This window comes from Molossus molossus, unplaced genomic scaffold, assembly GCF_014108415.1.
Source record: "Molossus molossus isolate mMolMol1 unplaced genomic scaffold, mMolMol1.p scaffold_m16_p_17, whole genome shotgun sequence".
NCBI lineage: Eukaryota > Metazoa > Chordata > Mammalia > Chiroptera > Molossidae > Molossus > Molossus molossus.
Genome location: NW_023425352.1, coordinates 31,600,600 through 31,620,048, shown reverse-complemented (window position 1 = coordinate 31,620,048; position 19,449 = coordinate 31,600,600).

Here is a 19,449-nt window from a genome sequence, read left to right as displayed (position 1 = left end):
AAAAACATTAACTCTTTTATATTGAACAATATTTTTGAATTGAAGTTTCTGTCTTTTTCATTACTATTTATAAAATAAAAATGAATCAAAAATGTTATTATAGCCCTGCCAGTTTGGCTCAGCATTTAGAGCGTCGGCCTGTGGTCCGGAGAGACCCGGGTTCGGTTCCTGCTAAGGGCGCGTACCTCGGTTGCAGTTTGTCCCCGGCCCTGGTTGGTCGTGCGGGTGGCCGCCACTTGATGTGTTCCTTTCACATCGATGTTTCTCTCTCTCTCTCTCCCTCTCTCCCCCTCCCACTCTATCAGGACAAAAAAATGGAAAAAAATTTTCTTGGGTGAGGATAAAAAACAAATATTATTATATGTGCCTAGTTGGTGTGGCTCACTGGTTGAGCATCGACCCACGCACCAAGAGATCGCTGGTTCGATTCCTGGTCAGGGCACATACCCAGCTTGTGGGCCTGATCCCTAGTAGGGGGCATGCAGGAGACAGCCAATCAATATTATCTCTCATCGATGTTTCCATCTCTCTCTCCCTCTCCCTTAAATCAATAAAAAATATATATTTTTTTAAAATGTCATTATATGTAACATTATTTATTTTATTTGTTATGCAGGCATAGGTATAACATATTATGCATATATTACATAAACATGACATGTATTTTATATAACATAATCTGTTATTGCTGACATAGCGTAATTACTACTACAAGAATTTTGTCACATGGAGGAGGGGGATGTTTATCCACTTCAAGTGTCAGTGATGCTGGGTCCTTCACTGGATCGAGAGGCCTTTATCTTCACAAAGGTCCCCAGGAAACCTTCACATGCAGCCAGATACGGGGTCACCGTCGGTAGCATGTCTACCATTTGCTCTGACTCTGTCTCTCTAGTCCCTTCTTCCTTCCCTGTCCCCACTCTACACCCAGTTTTCACCACCTTAGATCTGCTGGGGTGCCTCGGGCAGGTAAAGAGGTGCTAATGAAAACCCTGTCGCTTGCAGGCAGTGGTGTGCTGGTGGATAGGAGCCACCAGCTCTCTGGGGCAGTTACGGCACTTACAGATGCCCATGGTGTAAAATTCTCCCGACCACCAGCACGATGTCGAGCTGCCTGGGAAGCGCCTGCCCGCTGACCCTCAGCTCTCGGTCAGCGGGCCTGAGCCCCTGCCCCCAGGGCTCCTGCACATCCAGCTAGCAGAACGGATTCCCAAGGAAGAGTTGTGCTCCTTTTTTAGAAACTGAAGTTCAGTTTTCTGGATTATTTTTCAAATGTGTGAATTGATCTTTAAAATTTGGGCCACTCTTACGGACCCTGTCCCACCTAGGCTGGGGAATAACAGCCCTCCACATCCCTTTCTTTATCCTCGCTGTGGGATGCATGTAGCCCCATGGCCAGTGTTCTTGGATGGAGACTTCGCCTTCTAGCAACCTGTGTGGAGACGCACACCTGCAAACTCTTCCCTCTCCTCTTGGGCTCGTTGGTGGAATGTGCCTGAGAGATTTAGGCTGCTCCCTCTGTCCCCAGCAAACTGCTCCCCAGTGCAGCTCACCTTTCTTCATTCTTTCCTCTCAGAAGGAGGTGCGAAGGGAGGAGGCAAGCTTGCAACTGACTTTGAAGTAGGAGTCATAGCCAAACAGTTCTGGGTTCAAGTCCCACCTCTTACCACGTACACCATGTGAAACCATTTACCCTCTCTGAGCCTCGGGAACAGTTACTCCTGCTAGGGTTGTTGTGAGGGTTAAATGAGATCACGCTAGCACAGCATGCTGCCTGTGCCTGGAACAGAGTTAGCCTCAGCATGCACTATCATTGTTCTAGTCACCTCGATAAGTATTATTGTGATTACTCCCTGAGACTCTCCAGTTACCATGGAAATGAACAAGTGGGGTGTTTGCTGAGATACATACTCAACTGGACTGAAAACAGTTGAAGGATCTCTTCATGTTGCTCAGTTCTTGTGCTTATAATTACTTGCCAAGCACTGTTTAGAAGCAACCCTAATACATAAGTTCTCTGTATTGCTTTGTTTATACAAAGCAATACAGAGAACTTATGTATTAGGGTTGCTTCTAAACAGTGCTTGGCAAGTAATTATAAGTTCTCTGTATTGCTTTGTATAAACAAAGCAATTTGTTTTCTTTCTTATTACTTAACTGTTCATTTATTGTGCTTTGTTTTCTTAACTATTTTTTAAACTTTTATTTATTCATTTGAGAGAGAGATTGATTTGCTGTTTCACTTATTGACGCATTCACTGGTTGCTTCTTGTGTGTGCCCTGACTGTGGATCGAACCCGCAACCTTGGCACACTAGGACCATGCTCTAACCAACCAAGCTACCTGGCCAGGGCCTTCTAAACTGTCTTTTGAAAAGAGTGGCCATGTCTTATTCGTCAGTGAGGTCCTTCTCGGCACTTAGCGGAGTTTCTAGTGTGAAGTGGGTGTTCAGTAAATATTTGATTGACTACATTGTTTAAAGAAAAGGTTTGCACAGTACTTTTGTCTGCTCACTTCGGTGCTATAAATCCATGATATTTTCTTATTTTTGATTCCCAGGGATAAAGGCCTGTGAACAAAGCAAACACCTCCTTCCCTCACAAAAATATGCATTGTTTATACTAATACAAAGTATATATGTATAGCTAATAAAAGTAATATAAAGAATATAGTTTTATCATCAAAATGATAATAATGCATTAAGGGCCTTCAGACCTGCTGCAGTTCTCTGAGCCTTGGCTAGAAACCCCATTTCCCTCACGGGCACTTTGGGAGCAGACCCAGCCTCTGCCCACGGCCCTGCCATGCCCAGGTGAGCAACGCCTGCCGCCTCAAGACAGAACCTGCCATGTTCTCATCGTGGACTAGGAGCAGGACCTAAAGAAACTTTGGAGCCTTGGTAGCAGCTGCATGGCCATGCTGAGACCTAAGAGAGAGACTTGCTGAACTTTTGATTGTAGGGGGTGGAGGAGAGGAAGAGGGTGGGTGGAGCCCGGTGTCTGGCTTGAACCACAGGGAGAATACAGTCTACTGGGGTGCAAAACTCTGGCTTCAAAGGGAAGAAAATATTCCTTTTGGAAAGGTCAAGTTTGAGATGCTTGTAGTTCATCTACGTGCAGATGTCAAGGAAGAAACTATCTCAGAGTGGTCTGGGCTGCATACATAAATCCAGGGCTCACGAACACTTAACTGGCATTTGAGAACAGAAGCAGGTGAACTCGCCTGGGAAGAGAACTGAGAGCCTTCTGTTTGGAAAAGGCAGAGGAAGGACGGCCGAAAAAGCAGCAGGTGTGTGCTGACAGAGGAGTGGCAGAAAGACCGAGAACAAGTGCAGTCACAGATGCCGAAAGAGGACAGTGGCTCAGGTTGGTTTCTTCGGGAAGCAGACTGAGGTACAGCCACATGGGAAATGGAGAGAACAGCACAAACCAGAACCCATGAAGACACCTGGAGCCCGTGAGGACAAACTGAGCCCACAGACACAAGCTACCCCAACCTGATGACATGAGTGACTTGTGAGAGAGACTGTCCATTGTGCAGCTGCATGCGCACCTGGCCCCGGCCTCAGGGAAGGAGAAAAACTAGTGGGAGACGGTGGAGCTGGGGGCCGGAGTGCCGCCCTGCACCAGCAAGGGAGCAGCAGACCAGGGGCCACGTGTGGGAGCTGCGGCTGCTTCACTGTCTCCAAATATCATCCACATTTCTCTTGTGGACAACCCACATTCCAGCTCATACAAAGAAAGAGTTTTGCTTCTCCAAACATACACAGTAAAAAGCTACCAGGGAGCCCTGGATAACACAAGAGCTCTAATTTCCTTAAAGAATTATTGTAAAGGACTAGAGATTTGAGAGAGAGGATTGATTTGTTGTTTCACTTATTGACGCATTCGTTGGTTGCTTCTTGTGTGTGCCCTGACTGTGGATGGAACCCGCAACCTTGGTGCACTGGGACCTTGCTCTAACCAACTGAGCTACCCGACAGTGTGACAGGTCCTTAATAATGAGAAGGAAATGATAATGCTGTTGATGTTAATAGTAAGATAATTCATTAAAATGTTCATCTATTTAGTTTCTTTTCCTTGTATTTCCTTTATATGTTCAGCAGATAGCCTACTTGTCCCTGACAGGTATCCGCTCCTTGTTTTTCTTAGTACCAGCATCCCCTCCGGGACTGGGTTTCTTCTGCAGCCAGGTGTGGTCACGTGAGTTAGTTCAGTCAGTGGTTTGGGAATAAAACTGACATGAGAACTTCTAGACCATCTCCTTCAAGACAAGTTTCAGGTCTTGGCTTCCTCTCTTCCTCCTTTCTGCTGGCTGGTCCCAGACATGGAGGTGACCCAGCTTTGGCCACCACTTGAGAACACCTGGGACCAGTGAAAGGACAAGACGGAGGAGCCTCCCGCCCCGCAAGACCAGGAGAAGAAGATGAGCGCAGGCACCTCGACTGCTCCCTCAAGGCTGCTGTTCAAGTCATCACACACTTGGTCTCTTGTCGTAGCCGAGCCTGTACCCTAGCTTAAACACACGCTGTCTCCTAGCATCTGAGCTTTTTTTCCCCCCTGAAGACCTAAGACAGAAATCGCTTCAAGTCTCTCCTACTTTTAAGCACTTAAATAATTGAGTAAATGTTCCTGGAAGGGGAAGAAAGAGTGAGGAATGACATGAGGACAAGAGAAAAAAGAGAGCTTTCTTCTGGACAAAGAAGAGGATTGAGGTCTTAGGACCAAGGCACAGTGGGGAGCTTTGCTCTGCTCTCTGGCAACGTCCCTGTGGAGGCATGTACTGGGGGTGGTGATGGCATGGTGCCCGGGGGAGGCTGGACCGTGGTACGCTGGCGCCAAGTCTCATCCTAGATAACCGTGGTTGGCAACAGAGATGCCAGACTTGGACCATTAGAACTGAGGCAAAGGAGGTCTTAGCAGAAACCAGCCAATCAACCAGGAGAAAGGTCATGCCAATGCTCTGCTGTTGAAGACCCAGGAACATTTCACCCTGAGATAGATTTAATATTATTTTAAAGAAAAAACGAAAATTGGATATTTCTGGCACCCCCGAGTTTGTGGCTGTGGATTCAGTCTGATCCATCATTGTTTTTAATCATCATCCAATAGTCACACCAGATGTATATGTACATCTGGGTAACCCCTGCCTTGGTTCCGGGACCAGCGAAGGCTGATCTGCAGAGTGAAGGGATTGGTGTCTGCAGTGAGGGGACTGGGGGGGGGGGTGCAGAAGAGGAGGCACCCTCAGGGTCTCAAAGGACTGTGGCCCTAGGGCTGAGGAGTCCATTTCTTAGTTTTTGTGTCTCTGACATCCATCAGGTTATCCTTCTTTCTCCCCAAAGTGCTAAGCTGAACAAAAACAAACGGGGCAGTCGGGGGGCACGATCACCCAGCGTGTCCTCCATCTCAAGCTCTACTTGGAGCAGTGACTCGCAGGGTGTCGAATCAGCAGGCAGGGAGGTGGTCAGGCCCTTCCCTAGACGTACAGAAGAGATCCAGCCAGGAAGAACATTAGACCCCACGGCACAAATTTCTTATTACCCAGATAAGCAAAAGGCTAGTTGGAGGCAGAGATGAGACAGGGACCCAAGTGCTTGATTCTCAAACTAGTCTCTAGTTTATTACACATAGGAAGGATGTAGATGGATTTTTTTTTCCCGTTGACTTTATTGGGCCCAATTTAAAGAGATTAAATGCCCATATTTCCCTTTCATAACCTTGCCAAGGTGCTGTAAACTTTCACTATTTATTTCAATCCTCGAAGCCTTAAGCCCATGAGCTCTTGTGTTGACATAAGCAGGAACAGAGCTCCATGTGCATGTAGAAGGGGATGTGGAAGCCAAAGATGCTGACAGGTGGGGGTCCAGGGGACTCACAGGAAGCTGTCTTCCAGCATCTCACTCTCTCCCTCTTATACGCATGCACTCCATCCCCAGCTAGGAGAGGTAAAGAGGGGCGAGAGGTGACAAGAATCAGAGGGCCAGCTGAGAGGGTAACGATCCCTCCCCAGGTAAATACTACATTTTTCTAGTTGCCAGTACCACCTGAAAACCTTTGAGAGGCTTTGTAAGTTACGAAGGGCTGACAAATTGTGGAGAGGCTCACCATAAGGGCCTGAGATTTCATGGCCCCAAAGCAGGTGTAACAAACAGCTGGAGAAGACAAACAACGTTGTTTCTTGGCAGCCAAGTGCACTGATCCTGGGAAGGGGATGGTCAGCACAGCTATCTTTTCTCAGACCCTCCCTCCCTCCCTCCCTCCCTCCCTTCCTCCATTCCTCCCTCCCTCCTTTCCTTCCTTCCTTCCTTCCTTCCTTCCTTCCTTCCTTCCTTCCTTCCTTCCTTCCTTCCTCCCTCCCTCCCTCCCTCCCTCCCTTCCTTGCTACCTTCCTTCCTCCCTCACTTCCTCCTCTCCCTCCCTCCCTCCCTCCCTCCCTTCCTTGCTACCTTCCTTCCTCCCTCACTTCCTCCTCTCCCTCCTTCCTCCCTCCCTCCCTTCCTCCTTTCCTTCCTTCCTCCTTTCTTCTCAACCTACCTTCCTTGCTCCCGTCCTTCCTTTCTTCCTTCTTCCTTCCTTCTTTTCTTCCTTCCTCCTTTCTTCCCTCCTTCACCCTGTACGTCTTCCCCTCCTTTTCTTTTATCACTCATTAACTAATCTAAAAACATGTGTTTGAGTTATTTTTATGTGCCAGGAACCCTGTTTAGATTTTATAGTTACAAAGACACTTACTCTTTGCCCTAGAGGACATTACACCATTTTTATAGATTAGTCATTCATGTATTCATTCATTCAGCACACATTTCTGAGTTTCTGGGTCAGGGAGAACACAGCCCCCTGGAACTGGCGTGCACTGACAATGCCCTAGACAATTAGCAGCTCTCTTCCAGCATGCAGAAGAGATACACAGTTCTCCTGAGGACCATTTGTGGGGTCATCTACCTTCCTCTACCCCTTTCTCAATTCCTCTATTCTTTTGTCCACTATTCCCCCCGCCCCTCCCCCCCAAAAAAAGGGAAATAGTCTGTGCCTGAAATCTTAAACTCCCTGATTTCAGACAAGGCCTGGGAGGGTCTAAATAAGCATATGAATATTTAGCAAAAATGACTGCTACCCGAAGCTCAAAGCACTGCGCCATAATGCAGAACCCACTTTAATCACAGCCACAGGGCAGGCATTGGTCGCTGTCTTATCACACAGGAAAGGTTTTCCCCCTGGTGACGGCAGCGTGCCAGCTGGCTCTGGAGCCGGTGCCTTCTGGGTCCTCGGGTCGCAGTGTCAGCTGGCACGCCTCCCCACTGCCAGGCACTGACATTTCTATTTTTTCAGGAGGCACCAGGTCACAGAACAAAACTGCAGAATCACAGACAAATTCTTATTTACACTGAATGTGAATCTCATTTTGGCTCAGAAGCCTGTGAATTGCCAAGTCTTATCGTTCAGTTCAATACATCAGAGAGGACTTGGAGCTTTGCTGATCAAAGTCAGCTGAGAGTTTTGGGATCTTATCATTTCTTTAAATTCCCAAGGAAGATGGTGGAGGGTGTCTCTGTAAATCTACAGTGATTTGCCATTTTAAATAAAGCCGCAGCTTTGCTGGGGCATCACTTTCATCCAAGCCCAGCTCGGAATGAGCACAACAGAGTGATGGCTTGAATAGGGAAACTGAGTCCTCTGGGGAGTGGATTTGGAACCGTGGTTCACTGCCTTCCAAAGAATACGGCAAAGGGCTCCTTCAGACCTTTGCCCGACACAGTTCATAGTCATGTAGACTCCAAGATGACTGTGTCTCGGGAGCATTTTAACATTACAATGATACTTCTGATTCTAGCCAAGATGGAGTTAGCAGAGACCAGATTTACTCTCCCACATGAAACAAAAACTGGACAAAATATGTGAGAGACGTTTTGAAGACACTGAGCGCTGGGCAGTGAAGAATCCCTGGGGGCTGGGACACAAACAAGGTGAGCGCTGTGATTAGCTCAGCTCGCTGACGTGGGAGACCTCCCAGGCTCAGGACGAGGAGAGCACAGTCCAGCGCCCTGGACTCCCTGTTGAGGGAGGGACTGAGGGTCTGAAAGACTCCAGCAGCTAGAGTTTGCAGGTCAGAATACTGGGGAGGAGAAAGCAGCATGCAGACCACACTGAAGACCTCAAGGGAGTCCCCACTGTGTGTTCAGCTGAGTAAAGATCGAAGAAACATACCTGCGAAGAAACTACACAGGCTGGGGAAAGAAACACCAAAGGGTTAGAGAGTCAGGAGCGCCCAACAATCATGCACAGCTAGGAGTACCTGTTCCCAAAAGACAGCCTGGAAAACTGCATCATTCATGGAGCATTCGGTCAAGTACGTGGAAGGTTCTGACTTCTGTAGCGGGGGAAAATTAGCCCTTCACTGAGCACTGCTCCAGCCTTGCCTAGTAAATCTTAAAAGCAAGACCCAAAAGGATCAAAGTATTTCTAAATAAGTGGATTCCAGGGCCGGAAAAAGCTCAAGAATATTTATGGGAATACAAAACATATCTGGCACCCAACAAAGACAAATTCACAGTGCCTGGCATCCAATAAAAATTGCCAAGCAAGAAAATACAACTCATAATAAGGAGAAAAACAATTAAAATCAACCTTGAGCTCACACAGGTGTTAGAAGTAGCAGACAGAGACTTTAGAACAGCTGTCAGAACCGTGTCCCGTAACGCTCAGCAGGGTAAACAGAGACACATTCTTTTCAAGACTCCACTTCAACATCTAGAGATGAAAACTACAATGTATCAGATGAAAAATGCTTTGGGTGGGATTCATGGCAGATCAGATATTGCAGAGGGAAAGTTTCGTAGATTTGAAGAGAGAAAGATCGAAAGTATTCAAAATGCAAAACAGAGCAAAAAAAGAGGATTTTAGAAATGAACAGAGCACCAGTGAGCTGTGGGGCACTTGAGATAGTTTAGTGTAAGGGTAATTGAGGGAAGAGACAGAAAAATGTTGGAAGAAATAATGACCAGAATTGATGAAAATGATAAACCCATAAATCCAAGAAGGTGAAAACCCCCTAAGGACAAGAAGTTTTTTTTTTTTTTTTTAAGTACTTCAAGGGTCACCATAATCAAATACTCAAAAATCAGTGATTCAGAGAAAATCAGGGGAATGAAGCGAAGCATTACAGATTTCTCATCAGAAGCAAAGAGAAGGCACAGAGCAACCTCTTCAAATTGCTGAAAAAAAGTTTGAACTGGAATTCTATACCCACAGAAAATATCTTCCAAAAACAAAGTTGAAATGAAAGCTTTTTCAGAAATAGAAAAGCTGAAAAAAAATCCATCACCAGCACACCCACACTACGAGAAAACTTGTGGGAAATGATGCCAGATGGAACTATGGGTGCGCACACAGAAGGGCTTCAGCGGCGGTAACTACAAGGATAAATATGTAAGGATTTTTTTTTATTATTATTTAAATCTCTTTTAAAGGATAATTGTTTAGACAAAAAGTATAACAATGTGGTATGGGGTTTATAGCGTGTGTGTGCACGCAGCCATGTGTATGAAATGTGTGACAACTGTGTCGTAAAGTCTGGAAAGAGAGAAATGAAAGTATGTTGTTATGAGGTTCTTACACTTACATGCAGTGGCATGATATTAGTTGAACGCGGACTCTGATAAGTTAAAGATGGATTCTATAAACCCTAAAGCAGTCACTAAATAACGAAACAATGAGATATTACTAAAAAGCCAACAAAGAAAAGAAAATGAAATCATTTTTAAAAAATGGATTCATCCCCAAACTCTAAGATACTAGAAATAAATCCTGTTGACATTTGAGACAGCAATGTCTGGTAGATGAGAAGAGGCAGAGGGGCTTTGAGAGAGTGGAACTGACCGAGAGGGACGTGGATACTGAAACAAGCAAGGGAAACTGGGGGGACAGAGGCCAAGAATGAGGAAGTTATTTGAGACACTTTTCCATTTTAAAATGATAAAGTCTTGCCCCTTTGCCCACCCTTGGATTATAGCAAACATAAGTAAAGTTAGTCCTACAACTTTCTTTATTTCTGAATATTCCTGTACCTGATGACTTTGTCTCATACTACGTGGATACCACTAGAAAGCACTGAGTGGGAACTCTCTGACCTTCCCACGAGCAATTCTACCATCTTGCTACATCTGCCTCTGACAGGTAGATTTCTGCCTTTGGATATAGATGAAAAAGATCCCTCCTCCTCCTTCTAAGTTTACCGAGGACCTGGCTCTTTCTGCGTCACTGCAAAAGAAAGCGCCCCCCATAGCCCACTACCAGACCATTCTTTGCAGTATTGATGTGTGCTACCCCAATGCACCCTGCTTCCCACCAAATGACCACTGGGCTCAGCCCCCTCCTAATCTCTCCACGCTGACCCAGTTTCATGGCCAATCTTGAATCTTGGTCGCCTGCTGTGAGCTCTAGTTCTGCCCCTAAACCACTGGCAATTTTGACCATGGCTCTGAATCTTGCCTACACCACCCACGTTCTCTCCACAGCAAGGTTCCTCTTGCGTGTCTCCTGTCATATGTAGTTATAGTGAAATGATCTGATGATATACACAAAGAAAATAATAACATCCAGATTTGTAAATGATAAAGCTGAGTGACATTGGGTGATTTACCCAAGGTCACACAGTAAGTGAAAGAGCTGGGATTTAAGTCCAGGTATTCTGATTACAAATAAGTTCATTGCAGCAAAGCAGCGGAGCTCATGGGAATGATCGCCGCCGCGGGTGGGCTTTGAGGCTCTGACCACTCTTCAGATTGTGCCTGATCTGGGAAATCTCTGGTTCCCTTCTGCAGTTAAGACTGCTTTTCTGTCCTCGCTGCTATTCTCCTGTCCTTCTAGTTCTCAGAAGTCCAGCCCATGGGTGAGGAGGAATTTCAGTTTTGTTTTTGGCTGTAGGTTACTTTGATCAGGAGTAGAAAAGTGAAGTGTGGAAATCAATATAGACCAAGTTCCTGCGAAATGTCCTAACCTTCACGAACTCATAGATCCATCTTGTGAAAGGAGCTCAGGACACCATGTATGTGTGTGTGTATGCATGTATGTATGTATCCATCACTTGGACGAAGATGCAATGAATAAAGCAACTGGGAGGATTTACATTGCCAGACATCAAGATGTGTTCATAAGTTACAGTAATCAAAACAATATGACATGAACACAAAGACAGACAAACGGAGCAAAGCAAACACAATTATGCAGTGTGAGATTCTGCTTAAGCTCTAAGACACTATTGTCCTACACATATAATGCAAAACAATATGAAGGACCTAATGTCTAACATAACCCATTGCAAATGTAGAAACTACAACTGTATTCAGTCTCACAAAATGAAAAGAGCTATGGAGATGGATGATGGTAAAGACTGCACCCTCAAGGCCTAAGCACTTCCTAAGCCCGCCTCCCGACACCACCACAGGATTTTGAGCAATGAGCTTTGGAGGAGCAGACTCAGACCATAGTACCGTTAAGGACAAGTCTAGGATTGAGCAGTGAATTCTAGTCGGTTCTCTGCTATCTTCGCAAGCTACCCAGATATATCATATGGTTTGAACCCAGGCCTAATTAGTACCTCAATCTGGGTTATTCTCATTACTCCACTCTCCCTTCCAATCCCTGAGTCTGTTGGATGTGCCACAAATACCGCCGTATGTCCTGATAGTAGTCCTTGGTAGACATCACCAACTGGCCGCATCACCCTTTCATGCTGAGTCCATGTAGCTTCACTCTTCTGCAAGACAGACTGCAGGTGCTTCAAAGAAGTGGCAACATTCCCAATCCCAGCCCAGGGGGGGATCTAGCTCTGCTTGCACCCTGGGCGGTGTTTGCCATGGGGTTCAGGGCCTTCATTCACCCCTCCCCGAGATGTTTCCGTTGCACTTACAATGCCATTGCTCCAGCTGGTGCCCTTCGAAGCTCACTGCGCTTCCCGTGTTCATGGGAAACAGAGGAACACGTTTTAATTATACTTTTGTTCCCTAAACTCTCTTGCTTACAGGACCCCCGTTAGGGTTTCATGTTTTTAGGCATTTGTTCTGAACCAAAGTTAGCCTGGGTTTATATTTGCAGTTTCTGAAAATGTTGAAAAGAGGAAGAGGAGGGAAAAGGATGTTATTGTTGTTGAATGCCTGTCCACTCAGAACAGCAGAAGAACCTTTTTTGGTTTCGCCTAAATTAGCATTACTAGATAAATCGGGAGCCTTCTATGTCTTCCGCTTGCCAGGAGAGCATGCCAGCTAATTTTAGCCCACTGTGTAAATATAACCAGCACTGGTATGTAGTGGCCTTTAACACTGATGAGGGTCAGTGATACCCTGCAGCAGCCAAAGAAGTTTCTGCACTGACCCATATTGACTGGACTTCTGGACCCTTAAGTGCATCCCAGACATAATGATTTTCCACTTGACAATGGCCCTGGAAATCCCTTGGCCTGACCCCTTGCACTTCCTCTGAATAGAAAATTGCCCAGGTAAAGGCAATTTTAAAAAGGCAACGTCCTTAATGAGCTAACACTTAAATGAATTAATACATATAAAGCATTTAGAAGAGTTCCTGGAAGATGATAAATGCTTCATAAGTGTTCACTGTTGTTTTATTGTTATATGTATTGACATCTCAGCTCCCCATTTACTAATCAGATAACCTTAGGTACGATAACCTAAGCCTTGATTTCCTCATCTGTAAAATGGGCATAAGAAAAAGCCCTCGCTGATAGGGTTGCCGTTAGGATCAAATGACTTGAAAATATAGAGATTCTTCCTGGCCTCTGCCTGGCACCTGTGTGTGCCCAGGGTGTGGCAGCTCTTGTTACTTCTCTGGGCATTTAAGAGTCTTTTCAGTCACACTGACAAACCCTTCAACTTAGATTGTTCCAGAAACTATTTCAGAGTGACTAAAGAAACTTAGAAAAGATGTATATGTATGTGTGTATGTGCCATTTTTTTCTTTATGGCTACTGAGATTAAGATAATAATAAAAATCAATGGTTTTGAAATATGAAAAAATATAAAATATGTGAAAGTAATCATAGAACAGTAATCAGGAAAAAAAGAAAAACTGTCTGGGTTTTCTCCCTTTATCTCGTTATTTCTGGGTGGGTTTTGTTTTATTTTGTGTTTGTCTTGAAGTTAGTTGCAAGAATATGAGGTTGACAGAGTTACTGGACACTCTGGACTAGCTGCCCTGCCCTGCCCCAAAGGTCCTTGACAGGCGTAGATAGTGACCACGGTAAATGAAAACGGCCTCTTGTCTGAGGACTGTGTGTACCTGAAGAAAGCCCTGAAGAGCTCATGCAAACTGGTCGATAATCCCCACATCATCCTCATCCGTTTATGTACAGGTCGCGTGGTTTCTTTTTAGTGATCGGTGCTTTTGCTTAGGCCAATATTCGTTAGTTTGCATTTCCTGAGCCAGCCTAGCTATGGGTCTTGTAAGATAGTGATGATGCGGGAGGGAGTTGGCTCATGGTTTAAAACCGGCAATAGAACACGTGTCCGGGAAATAACTCAGTGTTTAAATGTGGACTAGCGCTTAGGTTATTTGCTTTTTTTGGAGAAACATTTCTTTTAGGTAAACTATTTCTTGCATTTAAAAAATGTACTTCCAGGAGTTCCCTCCCATTTTTAGTTTCTTTTGGAGGCGAAGGTTTCAATGCAATGATAGAACTACTGTGTGTGTGGTCCTTGGCCAACACTTCTCAATGTAGCGTTCTCCTCCCTCCCAGCTACTCGGGTATGTGGGGGGTGTCGAACTGGGCTCCTGTGCAGGAATGGGCTGTGACAGTAGGGAGACATTAACCCCAGTGTGAAAAGATGTATCTTTATGACTCTAGGGTAAAGAGCACAGGCCAGAAAGCAGACAGACTGTGCATGAAATCCCACTCTCTAACTGACGAGCTGTGTGACCTACAGCAAGTGACTCCACACGCTTGCTTTTGGCTCAGTAAATGTTAGCGCTTTGCATACACGATTCTGTTTAAGCCTCACAACTCCTCTGTGAGGTGGGTATTATTATTAGTCATATTTTACAGATGAGGAAACCAAAGCTGGTAAGTATTCAATCGTCATGCCTTGCTACTCACTACGAGGCTTACTAGTGGGCTGTTGAGCTCCCCGTATGCGTGAAGTGCCCTCCCCAACAGGATACTGCCATGCATGCAAATGTGGCTCGGGTCTCCCAGAGAGACGGCACCAGTACTGCCACCAGTGGGAGAGAGAAGGGACAAGATGACTAGCCTCCCAGCCTGTGTCCTTTCTGCCTCCCTCCCTCCCTTTTCCCCACTCCATGCTGACAGTTCTTTTGAACTGTGGGTAACAGTTGACTACAGCAGCTATTCCTCTTAGAGTAGTAGCAAGATTTCCATCTCATTTCTTCTGTTAACAGACCTTCTGCTCACACTCACCCCCCCACATGTGCACACACCTGTGCATGCGCATACACATGTGCACACACACATGCACACACTCACATGTGCACACACACTACTTCCCCGCACTCAGTTCCTTCTCCTCACACACACTCCACCATGGCTACGGGCATAGGTACACAACTTTGCAGTGATGTTAAAATGAGTCTGATGAGGACCCAGAGCCCGACCACTTGGAATAGGCCTGTCTGCTGGAGGACAGTAAAAGACCAGCACAGAAAAGAAGCAGAGACCAGCACAAACGAAAGATCCACAGAAGGCAACTCAGGCTGAGTCAACCCAGGGCACCTTCTGAAGAGAAGGCTGCAAGTCCCTGTGTGTGAGATCTCTAGTATCCCTAGGCCCTGTGGGTTCCCGGCTTCCCTCCCTCTTGGATACCTGAGCCAGTCTAAGAAAGCAAATTTGCGTTGGGTATTTGTAGCCAAAGGAGTTATATTTTAGTAGACTCAAGTCTAGCATTAGAAATTGAGGAGAAAGAGAATCCTCTATATACTGAATATGCCTTTTCTTTTCCTGAGGATGACTCTACATTTATTCATTCAACAAATGTTTATTAAATGCTGGCTGTGGGCACTGCAGAGGGCGGGCAGCCCAGATGAATAAGACATGGTTCTTGCCCTGAAGGAGTTCACAGTCTGGAAAAGGAAGATGCATACAGAGTAAAATGCAATGCAATGTCACCAGTGTTTTTGACAAAGTCATGGGGAGCTGTAGTATGGGAACTTAAAAAGTGTCAATGACTTCTAGAAGGTTCAGGAAAGGTCTCAGGGAGATGATAACCCTTTGGTGACACTTGAAAGACAAGTGTGGCCTAGGCCTTTGCTAGTCAGAGTGTGGTTTCCAGAGCAGCAGCAGCAGCAGCAGCAGCTATTAGAAATACAGAGGCTGCCTGGCCTGTGTGGCTCAGTGAACTGAGCATTGTCCCATAGACTGAAAGGTCCCAGTTCGATTCCTGGTCAGGGCACATGCCCAGGTTGCAGGCTTGATCCCCAGTAGGCGGCATGCAGGAGGCAGCCGATCAATGTTTCTCCCTCACATCAATTTTTGTATCTCTCCCTTCCTCTAAAATTCTCTTTAAAAATCAGTTTAAAAAAATATTAGAAATACAGAGGCTGGGCCCCACATTAGACCCAATGAACCAGTATATTAATTTTAACATAATCCCCAGGTGACTGATACCCCACGACTTTTTTTTTTTTTTTTTTTATCCTCACCCGAGGACACTTTTCCATTTTTTGTACAGATAGAGTGGGAGGGAGAGGAAGAGAGAGAGAGAGAGAAACATCGACATGAAAGGGACACATCGAGTGACTGCCACCCGCACGACCAACCAGGGCCAGGGACAAACTGCAACCGAGGTACGTGCCCTTAGCGGGAACCGAACACAGGTCTCTCTGGACCGCAGGCCGACGCTCTAACCGCTGAGCCAAACCGGCCAGGGCACCCCACGAACCTTTGAGAAGTACTGATGAAGGCAACAGGAAGAGGAATTTCAGGCAGAGGGACCAGTTTGAACAAAGGCTAGTAGATAAGACAGGGTGTGTGTGTTCATGTGGTATGAATGGCAGCAGCACAGCCCACAGAGGCCACGGGGGGACGGCCGGTGTCGGTCGTATCAGCAAAGGGGAGTCAGTACATCATGTAAAGTAAGAAGGCGACACCATCAGATTGCACACCGAAAAGCGAAGTAAGAAACCTTCTGGCAAGCAGAGAAACAGATGAGGCTGGACACGATCCTGAGAGGAGGGGAACCGCTCAGAGATTTAAGGCAAGAAAATAACACAATGTGATTGATTTGATTGGATGCGATTTATTTTAAAGCCACAACGCTAAATGCCTGACAATCATGTGGAAGATGAATTGAAGAGAGCATAACACCCAAGGCAGGGAGGCCAACTGGCACTCTCTTATCCTGGTGAGAGACCATGAAGATCCAGATGACTGAAGGAGTTGTGCAGACAGAGAGACACAGGCCTTCCAGAGAGAACACGGACTTCCTCAGGGGCTGGAAACTGCACACTGGAGCTGGGCGAGACAAGGATTTCTGGCTTGTGTCACAGAAGCAACGTGGTGATGCTAAGTCCTGGGATGAAAGATGCTGAGTTCTGAGCAGGGCCTGTGCAGGGCCCTCTGTGGGACGTGGACATGGGGCTAACAGACGCGACATGTTAGCACCAAATTCCAACCTCATCTACAAGGTCTCTCTCGGAATTCCTCAATTAGAACCTTCTTTACTTACTTAGAAAGCACTTAATTAACTCCATAAATAATTAGCTCTGAGGTAGAATTCGGTGGCTGTGAACTCAGACTCTACAGCTCGAAGCTCGTCTCCGATCCGGTGCCTCTGCGTGGTGCTCAGGCTGCGTGGAGAGCCTGCGAGGTCCGCCAAGGCAGAGTGATTCGGGGACAGGACAAGAGCACTTCTCTAGGTCCTCCCTAAAGCCTTAAGTGGAATTCAGTTTAACAAGTGACAACTGAGCATCTGCGATGAGCCAAGCACTGTGCCTGGCACTGGGGACACAAGATAAACAAGAGGGACAGTTTTCTCACCTTCACTGGACTTACATCTAGCAAGGGAGACCACATTAAATGGAAAATAACAGGGCAGAGATCTGCTGTTTCTTTCCCCTGCAAGAAATGACTTGCAGCTCTGCTACCAGGAGTGTGGTTAGCCGCCAGCCGTTAGGACCCTCAGGTTAACCTCAGCTTCCAAGTCAAGTCAGATTATCCTCAGAGCAGCTCCCAGACAATGGAGGAGCAAAGCAGTGGTTGCTGAGGGTGTGCACTTCTTGGGGTGATCCCCACCCCCTCTAGAGTTGCCAGATTTAGCAGATAAAAACACAGAACCCCCAGAGAAATGAGTATTTTCTAGTACAAGTATGTTTCAAATATCACATAGGACATACTTATAACCACAAAATGTGTTTATCTGCCATGTAAAAGTAATAGCATTCCCTATTGGATCTGGGAACTTCCTCCTCAGCCCAAGACTGAGCAAGGCCACGGCACAAAGGCCTCCATTCCACCCCCCCCCCCCCCAACCTCAGACTGCATTGAGAGGTCACCTTTACTCCAGAATTCTTGTTGGGTTGGCAGAGATTTTGTCATGTCTTTGTTCTCCTGGCTTTCTCTACAAGACCCTGATTTGTCCCCCTTTCCTTCCACAGGTATTACGCTCTACTTTGGCATTTCTGACTCCATCTCAGCATCTGTCTCCCAGAGAACTCAACTTGCAAGAGTTGGTACCAAGATTAATCTGAGAACATACGTGGCAGGACAAAGGTTTGGGGACTGGTCCCTCACTGCCCAGCTAGGACCCGCCCCATTCCTGGCGGCAGGTGGTGTGAAGCTGGCCCTTGGAAGGAGATGCAGTCCAGGTCCACCAGGGGCGAGCTGGAATGGCACGTGGGCAGAGGGGAACGGCTGGCCCACGCTTCTGAAATGTACATTGAGATTTGTAAGTATAAGGTAATGGAATTGGAGGATTACCACTAAGATACACAGACGCCCTCAGTGAAAAGCTGAGAACAGTTAACAATCGAAACTAAGTGTAAAAGGAGTCTCTACAAAGAAGCCCTCTTACTGGGTGTGGGCAGAAAAACTGAAGGTGAAATGCAGGATTTAATAGAGTTATTGGACTTAAAGACAAGGGAATGCTCAACCAAAGCAGGGCTCTTACGCCAACAACAGGCCCTCATTGGCAAAGCCTGGGGCCGGGACATATGGGGCTGGAAGATCGGGGTGGACGTTCCCTAAACTTCTCCGAACCTGCTGAGCCTGCAGGCGTGGCCCACCCCGTCCATGAAAAGCCAGCCCGTTCCTTGTGCAGGGAGACTGTCCAGAGGTTCTCCCTAGAAAGGCACCAGGGGGCTCCCTGGGTTAAGTCACAGCATAACCCAGCTAAGGCTATGTTGGGCCATAACCTCAGATCAGGGTGCTTGATCAAGGGGGTTGGGACACAAGTCTGGACAAGGGAGCGTGTTTTATACCTTGGTCACTCTCTGAGATACAGGAAGCACCTGAGAAATAACACAAACTTGGTACTAGGGTGGCTCCCAGCAGCCTGGAGGACGCGCTGGCCCATGCTGGAAGGGTGAAATGCCCGGCCGTGATGCCAAAGCTCGGGAAAGTGAGCTTGCAGGAATGGGTGTGTGAGTGAGGCCAGAAGGCCAAGGCGAGCAGACACCTTCACGTGGCCACTGTGAAGGTGCTGGCGAGGGGGGCACGAGCGGCATCATACGTGTTGAGCCCTGGTTCTCTGGGCTCAGGGCTGGCAGCAGAGGAGTCTGCCACAGAACCTGGCTCATCGATGGCAGTGGGGAGGTTTCCTCCCTCTAGGGGGCTGAATGGTGGCCCCCAGATATATATGTCCACCCCTAATTCGTGGAATCTGTGAGCATTACCTTACTTGGAAAAACAGTCTTCAATGACGTGAATTAGTTAGTACACTGTTGACCGGCAATTTTACACAGAAGTTTTCTCATGTCACCCGCTATTTTTTTGTAATTGCATATGAAAGTGAAACAATCTAAATAAACTTCTGTATACTTTATTTATACATAATGAATTTAAATGAAACTTTGTACATATCTGCTACCTATTATATTTTATACATATTATATATTTTAGTAATTTTTTTGGTGTGGTATACTGTATAGCAATCATCTTTTGAAACACACACTGTACACATTCTAGCTGGATTTTTTTTATACCAGTGACTATTTTTTCTAAAACATGGTCTTTTAGTTGCCCTGAAAGCCTAAAAGGTGAGTCAATGTAAGGAGCTCTTTTGGAAGCACCAGAAGAAGTGGTAGGTTCTGAGCTGCACTCATTTGAACCAGCAGATACCCGGTCCCTAGCTACTTCTCCCCTCAGGGCGGAAAGTCACAGATACCACAATCCTATATTACCCTGAGTTGCAAGCATTGAAACGGCTAATGCAATTACAAACTCAAGTTAACTCGTGCGGGGTCAGCAGTGTGTTTAAGGATCTTACGATGA